Source organism: Ursus americanus, chromosome 27 (genome assembly GCF_024610735.1).
Source record: "Ursus americanus isolate L20-20 chromosome 27, mUrsAme1.1.p, whole genome shotgun sequence".
Taxonomy (NCBI): Eukaryota; Metazoa; Chordata; class Mammalia; order Carnivora; family Ursidae; genus Ursus; species Ursus americanus.
This window is the reverse complement of record NC_142153.1, coordinates 22,320,473-22,347,321: the sequence shown is the minus strand read 5'-3', so window position 1 is coordinate 22,347,321 and position 26,849 is coordinate 22,320,473.

Sequence of the window (26,849 nt, the reverse complement as noted above, 5' to 3'; positions counted from 1 at the left end):
AATATCAATTTCTCTTTTAACCACTCAATTTTTAAAAAAATTGTTTTTCTAAGCTGTTCCAACTCCTATATACACTTGTTTCAAAATTTAAACTAGTTAAATATTCCCATCTGCTTAGTCTTACATACACAGAATACATAAAGCATAACTATTTATTGATCTCTGATTGCAACAGTATTAAAATGATAACTGGAGTACTGCATTTAGAGGGAAGAACTAGATTTAACTTTATAAATATTCATATATTCTAGAGAAGAAACACAGGCCTGAAGTTTATACTGCACACTAACAATCTAAACATGCAATTCAAATAAACCATCTGTAGTCTTCCTGATGATCCATCTGTGGGGATATTTAAACACTGACAGCACAGGTGAACAGTCACAATAAATCTCTTGAATTAAAATACACAAGCACATGCACAACATGCACACACACACACACACACACCAGTAATGACATTAGTTTTGCAAAATTATCCAACTTTAAAACTCAAAAAAGATTAGTGTAATTGTGCATGTTGCCTTTTCTGAGACTCACCTATATGGATTAAGAGGAAAATTTAAACAGCTATGACATCCATTTAGTGAACAAAAACAATCTGTAAAAATAGTCATACTCCCTATTTATAATATACAAAATGCAGGGGAATGAAGGGTAAGCAAGTGAAATTATCTATTCAGTTAATCTCAATTTTAATAATACTTTGCCATACGCATAGATATGCTGGATACTTTGATTTGATTCATCCTTTGTAAAAATTATACTTCATAAATATTAGGTTAGTAATGAAGGTAGAGATGTTTTCTGACACAAAGACTCCTGAGAATTCTAAGCACTAGTAAGCCATTATCTTTAGTTTAGAAAGACAAGGAAGAAGGTTAGAAAGCATTTACATTTCACTTACCAAATAAAGTAAGATAAATGTGTATTTAAGTTTCTGTCCAAGTCTGCTTATTAATAAGGATAAATATTTAAAGCCTGTTTTCCAAGGACAAATTACCTAAAATCTTGAGATTATGCATGCTTTTAATAGGAAACTGCATTTCCTAGAATGTTTGTGCCATAACAGCTTGATTTTGCTCACTAATCCATTATGACCTCATTGATCTGCTGAATTAACTCAAAAATTATTTTTAAAAAATTGGATTTTCTTGAAGTTAGAAAATGTTCAGAGTATCAGCATTTTCTTACTTTAAGAATTTTTTTCTAAATAACATAGGTTAGTGACTATTAATACATTCATTTTAATAACTCCAAAATCTCATTCTTCTATGCTCTATAGAAGAATGCTTATTTTATAGACAGTATCAAATTATCATTTGAAATAGTCTCAGTAAATATAATTTCCCATTAATTTACTATTGAACTAAACATAAAAGATACAATTACTTCAAAGTTTTATTACATTATTCCTTAAGTGTTCTCATAAATTTATATTTTCATCACTTTTAAATCTTAAATCCTTATTGCAATATTATTTTGATATGAAACAACTTTTCATATTTTGGGCCCATACAAAAAATTTATAAAAAGACTCAGATTTATTTTCCCTGTTCATGACTAGATTATATGTAGCTAGCTTTTGCTTTTATTTTGTGAAATTGTTGAGTATGATGAAGAACAAAATTTAAAACTTCACTTCAGAATCTATAAATAAATGTATGCACAGTCTGATGCAATACAATTAACAATGTTTTAGGAGAAGAAGGAAGACTTCCTTGAATTTATCCCATTCTCCCCACATACCCATCAAGTTTATTCAGCTGTACCTTGGGCATTTCTTATTTTTCTTATTCCTTCTTGCAAAAAACAAAGCTAAAGTACAAGGGTCCTTGAGAAGGGAGAAAGAGAATCCAAAGTTATCTTGCTCCAGTTTAAAAGTGAGAACTATGAGGACAGGAAATAATTATAAATGAAATTCAGTGACGGATAAAACCCAACAGAGAATCCCCTATGTACTGTGTATGGGGCATCAGGAAGGACAGCTTTCCTTTGCCTGTTGTTTCATAATCTTTCCTCCAGCAAATTTTGCCTCTTGAAGTCTCTCCTACAGGTTTTGCTTGCCTAGAAAAGAGGCTGAGCCCACAGTCACAGGCTGTTGAATAGCCACAGGCTTAGATATTGGCAAGGGTTTCATCCTTTTTAGTCTCCTCAAAAAGAAAATAAAAACAATTCACAAAAACCACCATAGGGATAATAAGAAAATGGAAAGGAGTACAGATAAAGGCAGAGAGGCACTGCTCTCCTGCAGACTAAGCATGCAGAGCTCTGTGCACTACAAACTTTTTTCTGCACTGCTTTTTGTTGAAAATGCCAAATGTCCCCATATTACTCTCAAGAGTATAGCTGGTCTGTTTGGGCCAAAAGGTCTATAGACCCAAACATATTGCAAAGCTTTTTCCCTAAGGCTGTCTGCTCAAATCCAGATGACATCTTTTCTTGGTAGGACTTTGACTGCCATCATGACTGTCATGCAGGGGAATTTATTCATACTAAATTTGACCCTAGACCCCTCTCCAACTCCCTGTTCTGGAGTAGTAGCTGGATTTATTTAGGAATAAAACCAGTATCCATTCTGTAAGCCCTATTGGCTAAAGAAAATGAAAAGAACTCTGAATCTGTAGAGAGGTGTGGTCTACTTGTCTCCACTGGATAAGAAAAAAACTTTAATTTGGAGCTATTTGTTAGGTCAAGACTAATAGCAATACATGAAGAGTGACTGAATAAAGGGAAATAGATTTTCCTTCCCCAGTAAGGAATGTCTGGCATTTCTTTCATTACAGCATTTACCATACCATGTTAAGAAAGTACGTTCATAGGGGCGCCTGGGTGGCACAGCGGTTAAGCGTCTGCCTTCGGCTCAGGGCGTGATCCCGGCATCGTGGGATTGAGCCCCCCATCAGGCTCCTCCGCTATGAGCCTGCTTCTTCCTCTCCCACTCCCCCTGCTGTGTTCCCTCTCTCACTGGCTGTCTCTATCTCTGTCAAATAAATAAATAAAATCTTAAAAAAAAAAAAAGAAAGTACATTCATATATGTCACCTACACTAGACTAAAATCTCCTTGAAGGCAATGTTTTTCTTTGTTATCATTGTGAGCTAACACTTGGTTCTAAAATGATTTTCAAGACTAGATGCTGACTCTGTGAATAGATGATTTTATCGATAGATGATTTTATCATCCTGTCTTTTCCATGTTTCCCTCTCCATAGCAAAGGCTTTAGTTTCACTGCATTGTTATCATTGCTCTTTCCTTTTGCAACATTATTGTTTCACTTTGATGATTTTGACACTACGTGTGTATTTAATCACAGAAAACATAAATTAGCCCCCTCATTCCTACCCACACGGTAAGATGTGTCCAAGATGCAAAACATATGGCAGTCACCAATCGGGACTTGGTAGGTTGCTTTGGATGTTTTAAAAAGTTAGATCTACAGAGTAGATATCGAGCCTAGTGCCAGGAGCCTTCCATGGGTTCCACAGAGACGATATAACATTAAATTATTTTCCTTTGTGTGACATAACCCAGAGTGGACAAAAAATCAAATATCAAAATTTGACCACAGGAATATGAGTAATAACCCAGAGGATTAGTGATGTTGAGCATCTTTTCATGTATCTGTTGGCAATTTGTATGTCTTTCTTGGAAAAATGTCTATTCAGTTTCTCTACCCATTTTTAAAATTGAATTATTTGTGGGCTTTGTTGTTGTTGTTGAGCTCTTTATGCATTTTGTATAATAACCCCTTATCAGACATATGGTTTGTAAATATTTTCTCCGACTCTATAGGTTGCCTTTTCATTTTGTTGAATGTTCTTTTGCTGTGCAGAATTAAAACCACAATGAGATATCACCCCACACCTGTTAGAATGGCTGTTGTCAAAAAGGCAAGAGATAGACAACAAGTATTGGTGAGTGTGTGGAGATAAGGGAACACTTGTGCACTGCTGGTGGAAATGTATATTAGTATAGACACTACAAAAAATAGTATGGAGTTTCCTCAAAAAATAAAGAAAGTGAAAACAGGATTTCAAAGAGATATCTGCACTCCTATGTTCATTACAGTATTATTTACAATAACCAAGATACAGAAACAACCTAAAAATCTAGCAATGGATGAATGAATAAATACGTGACATTACATATAGAATATTTTCACCCATGAGAAAAAAGGAAATCCTGTCATTTGTGACAACATGGATGGACCTTGAGGGCATTATACTAAGTGAAATAAGTCAGACAAGACAAATACTTTATGATTTTATAACTGGAAGCTAAAAAACTGGACTTCCAGAAACAGAGTAGAATGGGGGTTACCAGGAGCCACGGTGTGGGGTAATGAGGAGATATTTGTCCAAGAGTACAAATTTCCAGCTACAATTCAAGAAATCTAATGTACAACATAGTGATTATAATTAATAATACATTATATGCTTGAAAGTTGCTGAGACAATAGATTTTAAACATTCTCAACACAAAAATGAAACGGTAATTATGTGATATGCTACCAGTGTTAGTTTAGCTATGGTAGTAATCATATTACAATAAATGTACCAAATCAACATACTCACTGTACACCTTAAATGTCTATAATGTTATATGGCAATCATATGTCAAAGCTGGAAAAAAATAAGTGATTGCCCGAAGAGCGGGCTGGGAGAAGAAAAATGTTTCTATTACAGTTTTCTAGAAATTGATAATCTCAAATAGGGAATTTAGTCTCTTTCTCTCTTTTTTTAACAACAAGCATTAGTTTTCCAAACATTAAAAAAATCTAAAAACTTCTTCAGGAAATAATACAATCACATTTTTTATATGACTCTATGCTTAAAATTTTTGATGATTTTCAGTTACTTTCTACAGGCATAATTCATATATAAGCCTAGTAGCACTTATTCTCTTCTGATATAAAAACAATAGAAGAAATTATACTGTAAAACATTATTATATTTTTAGAAATTACTTAGATTTGAATTTATAACAATTTTCAATAGATATTTTTTCTAAGCTTATTTGTACAATAGCAAATCCCAGAATGTCATCAATATCATAGAAACTAAATGCAATGAGGCACTAAAATTTAAAGATTTGGAATTCCACAGTGGTGTAGGAGGATCCTGGGCTTAACCTGTCACATAAATACAACTAGATAACATCCACATTAGTGTAAATAACCCAGAAAATGACCGAAAGACTGGCAGAATAGACTCTCATAGGTAAAAGTACACAAGGCCACATCAAAAAGGGTAGGAAGGGTAAAGACGCAGTTGAAAACCAAATGGCTTGTAAGACTGAGATGAAAGGGAGGGACACAGTGGATGTGGAGACAGAAAAGAGAAACAGATCCACAAACCAGGAATCCCAGCATGGGGACTGACACTGGGAAGACGAATCCCCATAACATTTGGCTTTGAAAACCAGAGGGGTCTAACTCCATGAATGCTTATAATCAGTGGAGCTTAAAACTTGGAACTTTTAAAATCAGTTGACTTGGCTCTGGGAGAGGTGGGAGGGCTATAGGAAATGAAGTCATGCCCTTAAAGAGACAACACAACAAACAGCCATGCTGAGATACAGGATAGAAGCAGCGGTTTGAAAAATACCTGGGGTATACAGGAAGGAGATTTGTTTACAAATTTGAGTGTGTGCCAGAGGAGCAGGGATCTTTGGAAGACTTCTCCAAGAACCAAAGAGCTGGGAGGCACCATTTCCCTAGACCCCCAGCCTACATACATGGACACCTGCAGAAATCAGTGCACTGCAAACCTCTGCACCTAGCCTAACCATGTGCCCCACCTACCCATACCCTTCTGCAGACCTGGCAGACATCTATAAGAGTTTTCTCAAACAGCTGCAGGTCCTGTCCTGCAGCAAACCACAAAGGACATTGCTAGCACTGTGCACCCTGCCATGACATTCTCCCGCAAACCTGCCCCATCCAATATACCCTTGGGCAGAGCCCATCTAAAGTGGTGCTAGAAGCTCAACAGTGTGCAAGCAGCCACAACAGGGGACAGCACCACTCCAAAGTGACTCCTGTCATGGGAATAGTGGAAGATAACCACAAAGATCATTATGACTACAGCCCCAGTAGGGGGCTGGTGGTGGACGTCTTGTCTGACTGCAAGCCCCACCCACCAAGAAAAGCTTCTCAGAGGACAACACAAGGAAAGTCCCCTGTAGTTCAGTACTACTGCATCTCTAGCAAATGCCTGGTCTGACCCAACCCAAGCCCAAGCCCAAGTCGGCCCCAGACTGGCCGACTAACAACACAGGGATCTTTCCACAACAGGCAAAGAGAGCAACTGTAGATGACTGTAGTGAACACAAGAGCAGTTCAGCCACAACAGTAGGGCACATACAACAAACATAGGAGACACTCCTGAAGTGCCATGTTCTGGTGAACAGGGGACATTGTACTGCAGGACACTACAAAACCTCTTCTTCATAAGCCCACTATTTTTAAGAGCAGGAGACATAGCTTACTTTTCTAACACATAGAAACAGATAGAGAGCTAGACAAAATGAGAAGGTAGAGGAATATATCCCAAATGAAAGAACAGAACAAAATCACAGCAAGAGACCTAAACAAAATGAAGATAAGTAACATGCCTAATAGAGAATTTAGAGTAATGATCACTAAGATATTCACTGGATTTGAGAAAAGAGTGGAGGACATCAGTGAGATCCTTAACAAAAAGATAGGAAACAAGAAAAAGAACCAATCAGAGATTAAAAACTCAATAATGGAAATTAAAAATACACTAGATGGAATAAATAGTAGACCCAGATAAAGCAGAAGAATGGATCTGCAACCTGGAAGACAAAGTAATGGAAAGCAATCAAGCTGAATAGAAGAAATAAAAAGAATAATTTTAAAAAATTAGAATAAGATTAAGAGAACTCAGCCACACCATCAAGCATAATAACATCTGTATTATATGGATCTCAGAAAAAGGAAGAGAGAGAAACGGAGAAAAGAAAATATTTAAAGAAATAATACCTGAAAACATCCTGAATCTGGGGAAGAAAACAAAAATCCAGATCCAGGAGAAACAAACCCACAACAAAATCAACCCAAGGTTGTCCACACCAAGATATATAGTAATTAAAATAGCAAAAGGTAGTGATAAAGAGAGAATTTTAAAAACAGCAAGAGAAAAGAAAACAGTTACATATAAGAGAAACCCCATAAGGCTCTCAGCTGATATTTTAGCAGAAACTTTGCAGCAAGAAGTGAGTGGCATGATATATTCAAAGTACTGAAAGAAAAAAAAAACCTGCAACCAAGAATACTCTATCCAGTAAGGCTATCATTCAGAATAGAAGAAGAGATCAAGAATTTCCCAGACAAACCAAAGTTAAAGGCATCCATAACCACTAAGCGAGTCATACAAGAATGTTAAAGGGGACTCTTTGACATTAACTCTTCGACAATAAGCAAGAGTGAGAAAAGTAGAAAGCACAAAAGCAGTGAAATTAAGTATATCAGTAAAAATCAACCAAGGCATTCACAAAATAAAAAGATGTAAACTATGATACCGTATACCTAAAACATGGGGGGGATAGAAGAGTAAAAATGGGTTCAAACATAAGTGATGATTAATTTAATACAGGTTGCCACATGCAGAATTTGTTACAAAGAAACCAAATGGTAACCACAAATCAAATCCATAATAGGTGTGCAAAAAAAACAGAAAAAAGGAATCAATGCTTCTCACTAAAGCCAGCAAACTACAAGAGAGCAAGAGAAGAAAAAACAGAAATCTACAAAAATAACCATAAATCAAGTAAAAAAAAAAAAAGGCAATAAGGACATACCTATCAATAATTATATTGAATGTAAATCAACTCAACACTCCAATCAAAATACACAGAGTGATGGAATGGATTTAAAGAAAAGGAAACAAACAAACAAACAAACAAGACTCATCCATATGCTGCCTACAAGAGACTCATTTCTTACCTAAAAACAAATGTAGATTGAAAGTGAAGGGATAGAATAGAAAACTGGAGTATCAATACTTATATCGGACAAAATAGGCTTTGAAACAAACACCGTAATAAAGAGATAAAAAAGGGCACTATATAATAATGAAGGGGGCAATCCAACAAGAAGATATAACAATTACAATTGCTATTGCCCCCAAAATGGAAGAACCCAAATACACAAGCAGCAAGTAACAAACATAAAAGAAATAACTAACAGTAATAAAATAATAGTAGGGGAATTTAACACACCACTTACATCAAAGGATAGATCATCCAAACAGAAATTCAGTAAGAAAGTAGTAGCTTTGAATGACACACTGGACAAGATGGATCTACCAGATATATTCAGAACACATCCTAAAACAGCAGAATACACATTCTTTGTAAGTGTACATGAAACACTTTAGGCCACAAAATAAGTCTCAACAAATTCAAAAAAGACTGAAGTCATAGCATGTATCTTTTCCAACCACAACTCTATGAGACTAGGAATCAACCACCAAAAAAAATCTGGAAAAATACAAATGCAAAGAAGTTAAATAACACCCTACTAAACAATGAATTGATCAAAAAATTAAAGAAGAAATAAAAAACTACATGGAGACAATGAAAATGAAAACACATTTATAAACCATATATTTGGTTTATTTTTTTATAGTTGGAGTACTTTCTATTCAATGGAAGATAATTCCATCTAGGAACTACTCTTTCCACCAACATGGTAACTGAGACACCATATTAGGCCTTGTACCTCTGACTACACCTAGAGTTGCTTAGTCACATGGTAAACACCTATCTCCTGTCCCCAGGATGTCAGAATCAGCAACCTGGAGAGCACATCTAGACAGCCTCAGTACAGCTAAAACTTTAGATTTAAAACTTGAACTGCTGGTAGCCTTGGTCATATTTTCTTCCACAGCAGCCTGCAACAATACAGGTGACAAAATCACTACAGGTGACAAAATGACAAAACTACGCCTGAGAAAACACACACACACACACACGCACACACACACACAAAATTCTAACTATATATATATATGTATGTATACATATATATATGTATATATATATATACATACATACATATATATATACATATATATATACATACATACATATAATTATAATATAATATATATTATAAGTTTTCTCAATTAGAAGATATTAAAACTGTAGCCTTTGCAGTGTTTTTCATGGTGTGGGGGAGGTATATGGCACTTTCTGATGTTCACATATTCTAATCATGTTTGAAAAAACAGAAACCCATGGCAAGCACTTATCTAGGACTCTGGTCTCCAAACAATATCTGGTATAGAAGAGTTTAATGAATTTCTCAAGTGCTTCTCATATGCCCAAGCTTTATAAATAAGTCACACATATTAAGTTCTTCTTATTACTATGCTAATGTCTTTAGCATATATTACTTCATTTTTTCACACAATACCTTTTGAAATAATAATAATTACATTCATCTTATAGTTGAGGAATTTGAATTTGACATATAAGATTCAGAAGCAAATTCAAGCCCAGATTTGATGGAAGTCACTGCCCAAGTTTTTAAATGTATTTTTTTAAGATTTTATTTATTTATTTGAGAGAGTGAGAGTGCACAAGCAGGGGGAACAGCAGAAGAAAATGGGAGATGCAGGCTCCCCACTGAGCAGGGAGCCTGATATGGGGCTGGATCCCAGGACGCTGGGATCATGACCTGAGCTGAAGGCAGATGCTTAACCGACTGAGCCACCCAGGTGCCCCAAGTTTTTAAATATTATATTATACAATCTCATAATTCTTTATCCAGTAAGGCAATATGGCAGTTTGGATTGGCAAGCAAAGAGATGAAGAATCTCAAGCTGACCCCTATCCTTTAGGCTATGATAGCTTGGATAAAGAAGTTTAAATGTTAGAGCCACAAATTTCAGTTCAGAAGTGCCCCAGACTTATTCCTTGTGATACCATAAGGATTCTTTAGGAAGTTATCATTCAGCTTTTCCAATACATGCCCCAGAAATTCATTAGAATGACTCAGGCATGTTCCTCAATAAGGAAATATATAAAAGAGACTTCTAAAGGAAATTTTTAGCAAAAGCTAAAAGTAGGCAAGGGATGCTTATTTCAGAGAAGAAATCACTGATGAATTAGAAATCTAAACAAAATTAAATAACTATACTTTAAAACTGTGCATGTTTAAACCCACAAATAAAATATAGTATCTATTATTTTCTATTAGCTATTGAGCATTTATGGTGTATATAGTACTGTTATGATCCTGACATACTTTATTTTATATCATCTTCACAGCAGTTTACACATGAAGTAGGTAGTGTCTTCTCATTTTACAAATGATTTAATGGAAGCTGGACTAAGTTAAATAACCATTGTAAGTTCTAGGAAATAAATGATATATACCTATTACATTTTATATATAAAACTGAAAAAAATTAGAATTTAATACACAAGAATTAGGTTGACTTACTTTCATCTAATTTCCATCCAATATATTATTTTACCTCATTAAATGAGTTAATCTTATATTTATAAGATTAAATTATATTCAATTTGTCAATAAACCTACACTCTATAAAACCTAGATTATATTTATAATTACAAAAATAGCAAACTAAACTTGCCATTTATTATTATTATTATGTGATTTATTTTATCACCCAACTAATGATATTAAATCCAAAATAAGCCAAGCTGCAGTCAGGTTACAATGGTCACAATGTTCTCTGCTGTTTCCCGGGCAGAGAATTTTCAGTATGATAAAAATCTTCCAATGGTCCTACACATTTCTCACCCTAATTTTGTTCTCATTGAGAGCAGAAAGTTTCATCAAGTAAAGAAAATAAGTGTTTTATTCTGATGTAAATTTTTAAAATCTGTAAAATTATAATGTTGCTTTGCCACTATAACTTAAAATATACGGTTACACAGCAAGATAAGTCCCTTTTTAAATTGCAAATGCAAATACTCCCAAATTCACTACCACAGAATTCTAGGATGAGCATTCCACTAATAATATACATGTATACATGTGCGTGCATGCACACACGTGTGGCTTTTTGTCAAAATACACCATGCAATATAACAAATTTAGGATTCCTATCAGAGGAACTATCATGGTAGAAATGTTTCATTTAGAATTCAGTTCTTCCCCCCCCCACCCCAGGGTTTTTTTTTTCTTTAATAATTTTTATATTTTTATATTAGTCACTATACAGTACATCCCCAGTTTTTGATGCAATGTTCCATGATTCATATTTGTGTATAACACCCATGCAATACGTGCCCTCCTTCATACGCATCACTGGCCTATCCCAATCCCCCAACCCCCTCCCCTCTGAAGCCCTCAGTTTGTTTCCCAGGGTCCCTTCCCTTCCTTCTCCTACCAATCTTCCTATTGGAATTCAGTTCTATGTTACCACAGCACCAACATTTGGGGGGGGGGGGGATTTTGTATGATGGTCTATTGTAGGACAAACTTTAAAAGCAATTTGTCCATGTTCAAATAATTTACTGGGTAAATAACTCACCCACACTTGGAGGTACTGTTACCATAGCAAAGAAATATACAGAAAAAGTAACTTAAAACAGTGTATTTTTAAAAATCAGAGCCAAGATTTAGAAAGAAAAAACTAAAATTTTCAGTTTCTTGCCCTAAGTCTGTGATTCTGCCTCCACTGGAATAAAGAATTACTTAAATATTATCTATACACATCTTGCATAGTTGAAACCTAACATAAGTAAATGTCATTTAAATCCAGAATGGCAAACTGAATGAAGAACATCAGGTATAAAAATCCAGAGATACACACTGTATTACTGAATCATTATTTTTGTGAAATTTAAATAGGGCAAATAATATTATTAAAGTTTATCATTCTAACATCTGTTAGAAAGGAGTGAAAAATAAACCAGTAGAATTAACATATGAAGACAGGGAACTTTAAGATTGGTTTGTAGTCTCATAGTTGAAATTATTGATCTGAGTAAGTTAAATTGAGTAAATTTACTAATTGGGTAAAGTGAACTGATATGTATAATGTCTTTTGAAGTATGATTGAAGAAGAATATTTTACTTCTGGGATAAAGAAGGTAAAGCAGAAGTAAATAATAAAATGATTAAATAAGATTAAATAATTACATAAGATTAAATGATTAAATAAAATAAACTAAAAAGAATGCTTTCCTGTTTCTTATCCCTTGCACTTAGGACCCAGGGAGTGCAGCTTCTAGGCCCAGGTGAAAAAATGATTTTTAATATTATGATATCATCTAAAAGTTTATGCATATTAAAAGTCCACAGAAATATTTTCTTTAATGTACAGAAAACACAAGGAAATACCACTTTGATTCTCTTGAGTAGAACTGAGTAAGTTTTACTTTGCTGGATCATTCAGAGAAATAGCATTCCTCTCATTTCTGCCTCAGTAGGTAAGAAAGGTAAGAGTTTTCTAAGTAATAGGGAAACAACTGTCTTTCTCGCTCTCGTTACCATGTAAGATCTCAGACAGTCATTTTCTTACCATCATAGAATACTTCTGAACATGTAGCTTTCAGGAAACTTAAGTTTTTTTTTTTTTTTTTAAGCCTTTAAAATACATTAAACGTAAAAGAAGACAAGCAATTCAGTGGTGCTATGATGCAAGACTAGTAAAAGCTCCTCTGATTGTAAACTAGAGTATTTAAAGCACCATGAAAGATATATCCAGGCACACACCTTTAATCAAATGAGCTACATTTATTTAAATCTTGAGAAATCACTTCCATACAAAGCAGAACAATTCTGCAAGATGTGTATTAATGTAAGTGCCTACTCAAGTTTGTGATTTGGTAACTGAATTCTCCGTTTCCCTTTCCCTCCCCTTTGTATGAATAGAAGAGATTATGTCTAATTGAAAACTGCAGTCAGAAAGCAATCCGGCTGACATGGTTAATAACAGGCATTTCTACTGAGGCGTCATTGAGAACTAAATTAATATTACATTTCCTAAATATGAAATCTGCTGTTGTTATCAATTGTGCAATTCTTTTTAATTTAAATTAGATGTAAAATATGAAAAATCACAGATTTTAAGACATCTTTTAGTGTAAGCCATCTTTTAGTAAATATTTTCAATTTATTGTTCTTAATATCTTTTTATATCTTGTTTTGAATCATGAACATAAAGTTGGAGCACACCAGTGAAAGAAAGTGACATTGTTTTTCTCTCTAGGCAATTCAGTGGATTAGCAAATGACATATTTTACAGAAGAAAAGTTAAGACTCTTTCTAAAGTAGCCACTATGCACTTAAAAGAATGTTATCAGTGTAGGATTCATTAGGGAAAAAAAAATTATTAGTTAACTCTATTTGATGTAAGAAAGATGTTAGGGTTCAAAGCTGATGGCCAAGAAAGAATTCTTGAGACATCTTTGGTACAGTAAGGTGGTTTTATTAAAGCATGGGGACAGGACCCATGGGCAGAAAAAGCTGCACTAGGGTCATGAGGAGTGGCCCATTACATACTTTCAAGTTGGGAAGGGGGTTACGGATAGGGTAAGCCTCTCAGAAATTTTGGAAACAAGGTTTCCAGGATCCTGAGAGGGGCTAGCCATTGTTAGGAAAAGGTATTTATTACTGTTTAGTAAAAACTCACTCATGAGACTCCTCAGATGTATTAGGTCATATCCTTGGGGGATGATTGCTAACATGTATCTTGGTGGGGGGTGGGGTAGGGTAGAGATAAAGGAAGTTCCAAAGGAATTTTTATATGTTAAAGTAGACTTACAGGATCCTGGGAGTTGGGCTAAAATTGCCTCCTGCCCTTAGCAAAGTACTAACAAAGAGGCAACTGAGTTCTTAGAGGAATGTCACAAGAACAAAGAGGCAGCTGAGTTCTTAGAGGATTGTCACTCTGCCTACTTCAAGGACTTGTCAGTGGGCTGTAAGTAGTAAGAAAATTTAACAATTTTTCTTCTGCCTTTGTTTCCCACATATTGACTATTGGGATCTAGAGTTTTTTTCTTGTATGACAACTACATTCTGGTAAAAAAGTAGAGACAATTATTTAATATATATTGAACATAATGGTAGATAATACCATAAAAACAACAATAAGCATTCTAATCTAATAGATAAAAAGATCCTATATAACATTTGAAAAATATCCTTTTATTTTTGCTTAGGCCAATTTGAGTTGAATTTGCTCCCTCCCATTGTTTTCTTCTTTAAATCACTGTTATCATCTGAATTTAGTTCAATAATCAATTTATTAATTGTCTAGCCCCATTAGACTAAAGCTCCATGAGACCAGGGACTCTATCATTATATTGCCAGCAACTAAAATACTGCCTGGCATATAGAAGGCATGCAACAAAAATAAAGAAATAAATAAATATTTGCATAATGAATGAATTAGTGAAATAAATCAAAACTACAGAAAATATGCCAGAAGGCAAAATGAATTATAGAAATTGTACAGGAATTTGTAAAGAAAGCAAAAGAAAGCAAGAAAGAGGGGCACCTGGGTGGCTCAGTCAGTTAAGTCTACCTTTGGCTGAGGTCATGATCCCGGGGTCCTGGGATCAAGTCCCTAGTCAGGGTCCTTGCTCAGAAGGAAGTGTGCCTCTCCCTCTCCCTCACCTGCCACTCCCCCTGCTCGCACTCGCTCTGTCAAGTACATAAATCAAATCTTGAAAAAAAAAAAAAAGGAAGCAAGCAAGAAAATATGTTATTGAGTGATGGTAGTTTAGCTGAGCCTCAAATAAGTTAAATTTCACTAGGGCAATGAGGGTTTGGGTCAATTGAGGAGATATTTTATGCCAAATAATAAAAAAACAAATTAAAAGGAAAATGATAGCCTGGGGTGACCTAATGTAAGGGCTAAGTCTGAAATGATAATAAGGCAGGTATTATTATTTCTTATAATAGATGCACCTGTCAGCAGTTGGCCCATTTTCATTTTATGGAGACTTTCAGTTATGTAATTGGACATTTTCCCTTTCCACACAAACTATGATCAATCTTGGAGGCAAATTTGTGAACTACTTTGGTGTGCATTTATCTGGTAATGGATTATATTCTTCACCTTGCACTTGGACTGCTTTCTCCCATGCCCTTCTTTTCTCTATTATCTTATTTTAAGGGGGCTGAACTAGTTCTTCTTAAAATTCTGGGCTCATGAGTTTCTCCACTACTAAATAATGTGCTTCAGAGGAACTACGATCATCATCCCTGCCCCACACATCCAAACTCATATGTCACATAAGAGCTTTATATGAGGATGCACATATTTTTATAAGAATGTCTCTTACTTTTGGTCAGTTTTTATTAACAACAGACTAACAAGAAATACAGACTTATTGTACATTATCTGTAGGAAAAGTGGTGCAACAGCATTCAAGAAATGCTTTCAAATGTGCATATACTACATACATTGTTGATATTTCCTCACTTCTGAAGAGCCTCAAGGCCCTCCCTCCTTACCATCCACCTTTAAAATAAGTCAGATTCCTAGATATGATGCTCTGCTCCCTTCTTCCACAATCTGCTCTGGGCTGGTATTATCAAATATCAGATTAAATCACAGTCCTAATTAATGGAGCACTGGAATGAGTGCACCATTTCTGTAATTTCCTTCTTCTCATGATCCAAAGTGACAAAGTAAAGAGGACTCATTCTCTGAATCATCTCTTTCTCTCTCATGCCCCTATGTGACAGTTAAATGTGTATCTATTGTTCTGGATGGACAGGCTCAAAGTGAACAACTTTAACCAGCTGCATGGGACAGTCAGTTGTCACAGTACTTGTGTTGCTCAGGCACCAGAAGCCATTTTTAGAACTGGTCTGCCCTTGCATACAAATGGGCAGCTCTAAGATTCTGGTTTAAGATTCTGGTTTAGTCTTCAAAATAGAAATGGATGAAGCATACTTTATCTACTGTTTTCATTCATGATGGCTTAATGTAGGGAAAGTGTTTTTTGAGATCAGCCCTTTTCAGTAGATTCTGTATTGAATTTTGGAGCCCAAGTTCTAGCTAATATGACTGACATTGTGTCCGTAGTTATATCTTGGGGACTTGAGAAAGAAAAAGGTGTAGTTGAGGGCAATGACTAAATTTAATTCTTATATACCCTTAAAAAATATATTTCTATAAGATCACCATCATGTATTTCTAAAATTTGAAACAGTATATCTCAGTGAATTTACAGGATTTGGTCAGTTTTTATTAACTTAGAATTGCAATCTCCCCCTTCTTACCATAGCCATTCCTGATCCCTTTAACCTACATTTTTCTTTTTTTTCATAACAGACAGTATATTCTAACATGTTATATTATGCCTATATATGTATATGTAGTATCTATTATATGCTATATAATATCTATTGCTTATTTTCTATTCATTTCTCACCCCCATTCAATCTAAGCTCTATAAGGGGAAGTGTTTTTGTATCATGCTTTATAGATGTATTCCAGGAGTTTAGAATAATATCTGGCACATTATAGGTGTCCAGTAAATATCTGTAGAAAGAATTATCGAACAATAGTTTTTGAGCTACATTTCTACAATTGCAGAATAAGGTTACATTTAAGAAATCTGCATTTATAAGCCTTAATATTATGTTGGATTTCAAAATGAGTTTTAATGTTTCAATGCTTTATTCACATAATTTATTCAAAATACATTTGTGAATATATTTATTTCCTATAAAATTTTTTGCCTCGTCTCACTTGTACTAATGATTGACTCATTCTTTTTAATCTTTCTTGGGATGGATTCAGTGTAATAGAATTCAAACTGTTGTTCAAACTGATTTACAAAAAACAATGCTGGTTTGCTATTTGTTTGTGGCTATGGTTTTGTTGATCTCTGCTGAGTATAGATTTTCACATTAAACTACACTTTCTATTTGTTGTTATTGAAAATGTTAGCAAACAAACTGACTAGAGAGACATAAATCCAAATGAACAATTAAGTAGTTCTATTACTAACTGGCTTTTTTATACATCAGCTACTTTTTTCATAAAACCCTAGGGAAGGCTTACTTGTCTCCACAAGCAGGAAGTGCAAAAAACCAGTATTTTATAACTGCCTATGATAGTCTTCTTTTCATAAGTTCCTAACAACTATATTTAAGCCCTCAATTCCTGGGAGTAATAACTCTTGATAAGCCTTTATTTATAAGTAACTGATACGATCATGCATAAAAATATATACAAAAAGATAATTTGGTATAGAATGAGATTCACAGAAACTCCTATATCTGGTCCATGATTTGTATTGGTAAAATTCACCTTTAATAAAGCTCTGCCTAGTGCCCTGATTACTCCTAACTGGGATGAATGCTTTACAAATGAAATTGTTGGCACAGCCCATATCCTCAAGACATGTTAAGCAGGTACTACAATGCAGAGAATATGGATAAGAGACAAACAAGGAAATGAAAAATAAATTTGGGGCAAGTTCAGGATAACTCCACTTTAGCACATTAAGACCAGGCTCAAAATAAATGCAGAGTTGAAAGGAAATTATCACATAAATTCTAAGATATTTTACCAAGAACACTTAAGCTTTGACCTTACTATTCATGAGGGAGTTTCTCATAGTCAGATTTCAGTAACTATTTAACAGTGAAGGCCAGCAACCACTATGAGAGTTTATGGCAGGTATGTAGGAGTCTATGAGAAATTATTTCAGTGGAAAAACCCACTTTTAGAGGCTCTCTGTGCATTGTTTACTCCTTCCTCTTCCCCCAATAGTCTACCTATTGCCCGTACTTCAGTATTTTTCAAACTGTCATAACCGTATGCTTACATTAGAATATAAGCTCCTCAAGGTAAAGGTCTTATATCTAATATGTTTTCTTTATTCTCAGAGCCTACCTCTTTGCTACATATACTATGTGAACATTAATAATAATGGAAAGAAATATCCTTTATACTAAAAAATAATAAACCTTTTTTTAAAAAAGATTTTATTTATTTATTTGACAGTGAGAGACAGTAAGAGAGGGAACACAAGCAGGGGGAGTTGGAGAGGAAGAAGCAGGATCCCCGCCAAGCAGGGAGCCTGATGCGGGGCTCGATCCCAGGACACTGGGATCGTGACATGAGCTGAAGGCAGACGCTTAACGACTGAGCCACCGGGGCACCCAATAATAAACCTATTGACTCAAATAGGTAAAGACATAACTAGTACACTTTGTCAAACATTCAGGAGATGTATCTGGAATTGTTCTGATGTTAATACTGTTTCATGATATCTCACAAGTTGTGAAAAGCCAAGAATAAATAGTATCATACTGATAAGGACAACACGCCAACAAAATGTCACTATTAATGAACTTTTGTAAAATTGCAGAACATTTACATTAATAGATTGAGATAACATTAGAATTACTTCTGGAAACATTCATATGTCCCAAGCACATCTAAGTCTTTGTCTCCTACTCTGCTTACGTCACCATCCGACTGACTGTGCCATTTAGCTTTTCAGCTATACCTCTTTCTAGCCAAGTGCCACCATCCTTATGGGCTCCTGCCAGGGCTGCCTGGCTTTCTGAGGTAGACGTATGGATGGAACCAGTACTGACATCCCTACTTGCGCTCCACTTACACTGTAGGATTCATAGACTGTAAACAAACCTCAGAGTAGGCTGTACTCTTGCGATATAAATCTTTTTTCAAAAACAATCACTGCCCATTACATAAAAAGTTGGCAGGAATCACTTTCCAGATCAACCTCACTGTCGAGTACAGGGTAATACAAGAGAGAGAATGAAGACCTCTTTCAGCCCTATAACAATACACGCCAGCCACATCACAAAGAATTGTCCATCAAAATGTAATCGGAACCTAATAATAAATGTCATTTTTAAAAAGACCTTAAGATTTCTAATAAGTGGCTACAGGTTTGATTTTATTATTATTTTATGAAAATATGTGCCCATGTTCTTTTGATGTATCCACTGAGTGGTAACTTTAAGATGAAATCCACAATTTAGTAAGCAACTAAAATTTTAACTACTTGTTTGAAATGTGTTAAATACGGCTTAAATATGCTGAAAACGCTTTAACTGTGTCAATTCTCCTAGTAACTCTACGAGAAATGTACATATTTATTATGCCCATTTCCAATACCCTTTTTGCTGTTTTCACACCATACTTTCATATACTGTTTTATTTTTTTTTTTAAGATTTTATTTATTTATTTGACAGAGATAGAGACAGCCAGCGAGAGAGGGAACACAAGCAGGGGGACTGGGAGAGGAAGAAGCAGGCTCCTAGCGGAGGAGCCTGATGTGGGGCTTGATCCCATAACGTCGGGATCACGCCCTGAGCCGAAGGCAGACGTTTAACCGCTGTGCCACCCAGGCGCCCCTCATATACTGTTTTAAATTCTTCATTCTATTATAGTACAGGTACTCGGAATTGAATTGTTTTTAAACATATTGAATGCCCAGATGATTTTTTTACATTGGGAGTAAGAAGAAACTAACAGGACTCTTGGCTGCTAATAAGAGTCTAAATACAATGATAACAGAATTTCATAAGTCAATTATACACTCCATTTGAAGACTTAAAAAATTTAAAATCTAGTAATTTTGAAATTTCTTCCTATATGATTGTTATTATAGCCATATTTTCACTTACATAAGTGATGAATTACAACAATAAAGAATCTCTCTCCCTATGGACATGGTCATATGCAGATATGCTAGCTCTCCAGAAACACAGTCACTCACCTGGCTTACAAAAGTTTGTGTGTAGAATACATATCAGAGTCTTCTAATAAATTCCTCCTGGATGGTGTGTAAGAGCAAAACCCATGGTGCTTAATCTCAGGAATTCTTTGACAATCCTCAAAGCTTCTCCCTGCACTTTGGGATTGCAAAGACTCCTAAATTCAATTGTTAATGCTGAAATTCTTTTTTCAGTAAAGTCATCTTCATGTCTAATCAATCTATAATTTCATCATTTTCCCACCTTCCAATAATTTCCTAAGGTAGGACAATTACTACTAAGGATAGAGCCACAGACAAATATTCTCAAGTGGTGTCCAATGAGAAGTTTAATCATTCCTGAGAAATCTAAGATACCAATTGAAGTATGAAATTTCATATTAAGAATTCAATGCCTTGAATATTGTGCAATGCTGCAGGTGTTAAGCTCTGTATTACACATTAAAATACATGATAGGTGCAGGGTCAAAAAATATTTCAAATAACTAACTTTGAAATTAAATCATTTCTCATTTTATTAGAAAATTTTTATAATTGAAATGCAATTAATATTTAAATGAATTAAAGCATACCTTTAATTTTGGAAATATTGTTTATCTGTTACAATGCAATATATTTATATATACAGACAACTGAAATGCTTTGGAAGAAAAGTACACTAATATCCCATTCATACAAAAATACATAAGTCTATTTACATGTGTGTGTATATAAAACTGCATTTGTAAATGAATAGTAAATGTTCTGGAAAGCTTTCATACCAAAGAAACCAAGTTATTCCTGAGGAGGGGGAAAAAAATTGGAGACAAGGGAGAAGTAAACTTTTACTTTTCAGACAACTTTTTTTTTCAGGTTGCATTTTAACCATTACCAAAAAAAAAATATATAAAAAAGAAACTTAGGAAAAAAATGAATTTCATTTTTATTTTTCAGTTTGAGGTTGTTTTCCCAAGCTTAGGTTCTTCAAGCTTCATTTCCCTTGGTAGTTTGTCTCAAAAGAACCACAACATATTTCACATTTAGTACAGTTTTGGAAAAGAAGTTTATCCCACAAAATATCAAATGATCTTTAAGTAAAAGTCCAGACTATGTTCTTCCATATGACATCAAGTAAACAGCCTCTAATGATTTCTTGCTTAAGTAAGCTATCAACATTCATGGAGAGTCTATTACTGGACTTGATTACCTTGTGTATCAAAGTGACAGATCTACAGCCGCTATGACAGTATTTCAGCTCACAAGCACCCATGGCCAATTAATCCCTTATGAATCAGACCAGAGTTAGCCAGTTGTGACAGCTTTGGAAGTGTGTCAGCTCTCCTTGATAAAGGACACCACAGCACTTAAACTTGCATTAGTGAGTATCTGCAAAGGGGCCTTAATATAACTGCTTCAGGGCTATTTTAGGAAAGGTTAGAACTCCACAATGTGGCCCAGTTTCCTGGATCAAAAGAGCAAAGCGGTCATTAAGACCTGACTCTGAGACAGATCTCCTTTTTATTTAAAAACTTGTCATTATAAACATTTTTCTAAGAAAATCATTAGCTGTGGAGTGGTGTTATAAAGTTAACGATAGAGTCTTATATTCTGATTGCATAGTGCATCTTAGTTAACTTCTCAATGACAAGCAAAACTGTGCTCAAAAGGGAAGCGTTGCATAGTTTTGTGTTTCAAGATTTCAAACTCCATTATGCAAATGAACTATTCTTATGCCCCCAAATAGTGATATTACTTGTTGCCTTTTGACTTTCACCAAATAACCAAAGCACAGTAGGGATAAAGCCATCCCTACATAGTCATGTATCCCAAGAGGTAAGTAATTACACAAAATTATTGGTAAGTAATTCATGGACACTGTCAATTAACAATGTGATAGAAAAGAAGTGTTGTTTGATAAAGACTTGTGGGAATTTAAATTGTTGTTAATCAATAAAAATCATGAAAATATCTGTCCTTTTTAAAAAACTAGTTTGGGGAAATATGTATCTTTAAATTCATTTGCCTGTCTTAATGAGACACACACTTGAATATAAACATCATTTAACAAAAAAATTTATGCATGTATTTTATAACCAAAGAATGGCAGGTAACCCTCACTGAATCTTTGTAATGTGCAGTCGGCAACTGCCTTTTACAGTTAAACTTAAACGTTAAAAATTTACCTCTGGGACTAATTCAAACTTCAATAAAATCCTTACAACTCTTCCTATATTCTGTGGGAGTAAAGGATAGAATACTCATTCTGTATCCTCATAAAAACATACCTAACTAACTGTTACTAAGTATAGTGCCTTACAGAAATCATCTCTAATGTTGCAATACTTGGGACTTAAACTAAAAAAACGTATTCACTGTTCACTTGAAATTCAAATTTACTGAGGTCCATATATTCTTTTTTTGCTAAATCTGGTGCTCCGAATCATCTTAGTTAATTCAGAAAAGCATAGAAACTCAGGGTATATATGAGGGAATCTGAGTTCAAAATTTTTCTTAAACTTTTAGATGTCAAATGTACGTCAAAAAAGATAAGGAGGATGGTGAAGATAAGTTGCAAGAAGATCCAATCATTAATATAAAGCTATTATTTTCACAGAGTAATGCCCTAATCATCAATTTTTATCCATTTATGTAATTAGTATAATTAAAGATAATTATTCTGTCACAATGCTTTCATGGTCTTCATTAATTCAAATATATAATTGCATGAATTTTGGTCAGCTGAAAAAGGGGGATTTAAGAATACACACACACACACACACAATCACTCCAACAAAGCAAATTTCTAAAAGGTATGTATGTGAGAGACATACATTAAAATGTTCCCAGTTGATAAATCACACTGATATTTAAAATAATGCTGGCCTGCTCACTAAAGACACTTAAATATTTACTAAACTCTAGAAAACAAACTTTAGATTGTTGGGGGGAAAAACAGTTCTTTCAAAACACCATAGGATATTATTATGTCCTCTTTTGATCTTCCTACATTCATGAATGAATTGTAGATGTTTCTAATCTAGACACATTTACAACTCACTAGGGCTAGAATATCCATCAGCAGGTCCTGTAGAAAGCACCTTTCCAGCTGCATAGAGCAAGAAGTGCACCAACTTCTCTCACCTGTGAGAGGAGGTTCATGCCAGCACATTTTTCAGTAGACTGAACTACATAATGGAAAGTATTTCTCAGCTGAAAGCTGATAATGTGGGTGAATGCCAAATAGATATGGATGTCACACTAACATGAAATTCTGAAAGTCATTTTTCAGCATGGAAGAGTTCTATCTATTTATGCTAGAAATTGCAAAGATATATTTACATATCGAATACTGGATTTTTTTGATTATTAAAAACATCTGGTATTAAATCCTAACACTGAACTGTATTAGCTATACAATATTGAGTAATAAATATATCTCCATGAATCTCATGTTCTTCATAGGTACGTTAGACACATTATGACTAATCCCATCACGTATGTGATCTAAATAGGTCATTCTCTCCTAGATGCAATATATACGAGTAACTATTCTTTAGTGATAGTTCATTTTCAAGCCATGAAAAACTGGTAGTATAGAGTGAAGGACACTGAAAGATAATTCTGTATGGATGGCTCACATTGCTGCTCATTTTGAGAGCAGAGACACTGAAGTCTTCTGTTCAGTATTAAGTATTCAAGGACATATGTATAACTAACAGCTTTGGAAGATACAGATAGTATCACCCTTCAGGGCAGGATTTTTTGCTGTCTAATATAATACTGAAAATATTTCCATCTGGGGCAAAAGTGGCTTGCAATCTCTCATAAAAGATCCCAAGCTCAAGACTGCTAGGCTGCGATGAAAATCCATGATATATGCAGAGCCTTCCAGAACCTCCCTCCCATATTGCCCCTGTGGGACTTGAGGGGCACAAAGAGCATATATGAACAAGAAGGGTACATGAAAGTCATGCTTCTTTCTGTATGTGAGTAATAAAGCACCTTATCTCTAACACAGGAGTCTTGATCTTCTGCCATGTATGAAACTAGGGCAGGTTAACATATTAGCTTGCAAGAAGGTAAAAATCTCAGACTTTTCACAATTTTTGGTAGGGCACTAATCATAACGCCTTGAATATAGTTACAGGAAACATTGTCAGACCTTATCTATGTATTCTAAGGGGTGTTAGAGCCTCACAAAAATAGTATTTTCCTAATTAGCGTAAATAATTTAAAATACAGTCTTCTTTAGAGTTAGTTGCGTATTTTATTTCTTTGGATCAATCTACACAACCCAAAAAGCTGCACCCCCACACCCATCTAAGGTCTAAAGTATATCTATTGAATCTCCAAGCATCTTGTTTATAGGTAAGTGTTATTCAACATACTAGAGAGTAAGTTCCATGAGGGAAGATGTTTCATATGCTTTCCTCCTTCCTCTATGCTCAGGGCCTAGAGCAGTGCCAGGAACAAAGTAGACACATTAAGAATATTTGTTGGTAGAACAGAGGCCTATGAGTCAATACAGTAATATATCACAAACCAATCTCTGATTTAAACAATTGTCCAGAAACAGAAGAAAATATGTTGACTTTTTTTATCTTTCCAAACTAATGATCATAATAATATTTTGATTCAGATTACACCCAAGAGTGCATATTCAAAAATAAGTATTTTGAACTAATTATCCAATTATAAAATGAACCTTCACATTTTAAAAAGAACAGAAGATTTTAAAATTTGTATTAACCAGAAAACAGTAAAATCTCTCAGAAGAAAATTGTATAAAATGAGATGTAAAGAACATAGGATCAGATAGCTATATTGCTACTTGATAGCAATGTGCTTTTAGCAAGTCATTGAACTTCAGGGAGCCTCAGTTTCTTCCTATGTAAAATGAAATAATTATACCCAACTTAGCACAGTGCCTGGTAGTGCTGAATAGGTAAGGAGGTACTTTATACAAAATCTCTGAGATCTACCTTCATTTAATACAATAAGAATCTGGTTCCATAGCAAATTGTTAATAAATTTAAAGGCAAATTGAAAACATAAAAAAAATACATATATGCAGGATCTCCTATGCTATCACTTACTGAATTCCGTGCTAAAGTTCATTATGCTTATTTGCTGGATAGATGGATATTCAGTTTACTTTGACACTTTTATGAAAAACAAACTATATGAATAAGTTATCACTGGGCAAGTAGTAAACATTAGTAAGCTCTCTGCACAGAGATATCTCTGTCTTCAAAATAACAGGTAGAAATGTTATGGGGTTAGGAGTTAGTTAATTTTAAATTTAAATTTCATCTTTGCCATTATTAACTGTTTGACCTGATAAAATTTGCAGAACCTCTCTGATCATCAGTATCCGCATTTATGAAGTAGGATTAATAACATCTAATTTGCAGTATATGGAGTAAGATCATATATCTCCAACATAGTAAGTTAAAAAATAACAACCACAATCCTTAGTTTTAAAAAATTATTTCAGTTAGTTACTGATATTTCCTAAGTTCTTCAAGATGTGATTTATAGGTTTGGTTCCCCTCTAGAGTCAGGTAACAGTAAAAGTAGTCTCTGAGGTTGCTCTGCCTGTCAAGTTCTTAGGAAAACCCCAGATTTCAGCCTTCTAGTAGCACCTTATGCTATACTGCATGTGTGATATTGTTCACTGCTGCCAAACTTTGAATCAAAACAGCTCAGTGTCTTTCCAATCTGATAGTGTCAACGAAGACCATTCTCCAGGATTACTGAAACAGCCACAGAGCCCCCAAATTCTTCACATCTGTTCACTTATAAGCATCCACTGTCTCTTTCTTCTTCATAAACTTCAGCTCTACACCCCGTACTTCTCTTATCTCAGAAGTTCTCTTTCATCCAGATAGTAAGCATCTAATGTTCTTAGCTCTTTGGATATCTGCAGAGGAAACTGTGTTGCAGGCCAAAGATCTTTGAAGATTAATCCCCTACTCTACTTAATATTTGCTCACCAAATACATAAATATGAAGAAACATTAGTAAGTACCTGTAGATGTACTAATACCACAGAACAGGTATAAAGAAAATCCAGTGATGGCTTAATACCTACCCACAATGGGTAAGAGTTAAATCACAAAAGGAAAGAACTGCCTGTTATTTCATATAATCTTAGTCTTCTGTACCCACTGCAAAGAAATCTCTATACTGCAACTATTTTGTGAATTGTAAATGGGCAAATACAAAGCTAGTTGAGAACTATGCATTTCACTATGGGAAATATGCATGTATGCACGCTCACGCCACCCACACACACATCATGGGAAAGGTGAAGAACCCTGTGAGGCGGAGTTTGAATTGCAGTAATCAGCACGATACACAATCATTTATGTACAGTTCAAGAGTTCTCTGAAATTATTTTTTTGCACTTAGAATATATCCATCCTAGACTCATTCATTAAAGCCATGAAGAAATGACACCCAAGTAGCAATGAGTGTATCTGGTGTTCAGATACTTGTTTCTAAACACTATTTCCTATCAGATCACCTTGGAAAATGGTTAATTCCAGGTCAGTAGAGGGAAAATGTTAAGAACAACAGTTTGTTCTGTCAGAAAGCAAATAAATGCTTAAATACTAATGGGAACATATCAAAACGCATACTGGATCCACTTTGAAGGATTACCCCTAGCAAAACCTGAGATTTGGAGGGAAAAAAAAATACTTCTTCACAGAAAGAGTTCAGATACTGAACAGAGATGTATTAACTGGAACTAAACAAACAAACAAACAAACAAACAAAATGGCCTACTGGAAAACAAGATTACTACAGAACCCCAAAGTATTATCCAAGAAATTACTTCTTAATTGCAGATGAAAATGCATATTCTTAACATGAAGAAATCTAATGGTGACGTTAACCAAATGATCACACCAGTCTCCTCAATAATGGAATAAACATAATGCCTCCTGATGTGATGCAAAAATAAGTGTAAACCAGTATCAAAGCAGTATTCTTGTCAAAAATGAATGTGAAGTGAACCTATACATGAAGAAATCATAAGCTTCATCCAAATATGAGATATTTTACAAAACAACTGGCCTGGACTCAACAAATATGTCAATGTTAAGAAAGACAAACATGATGGGAGTGGGGGCGGT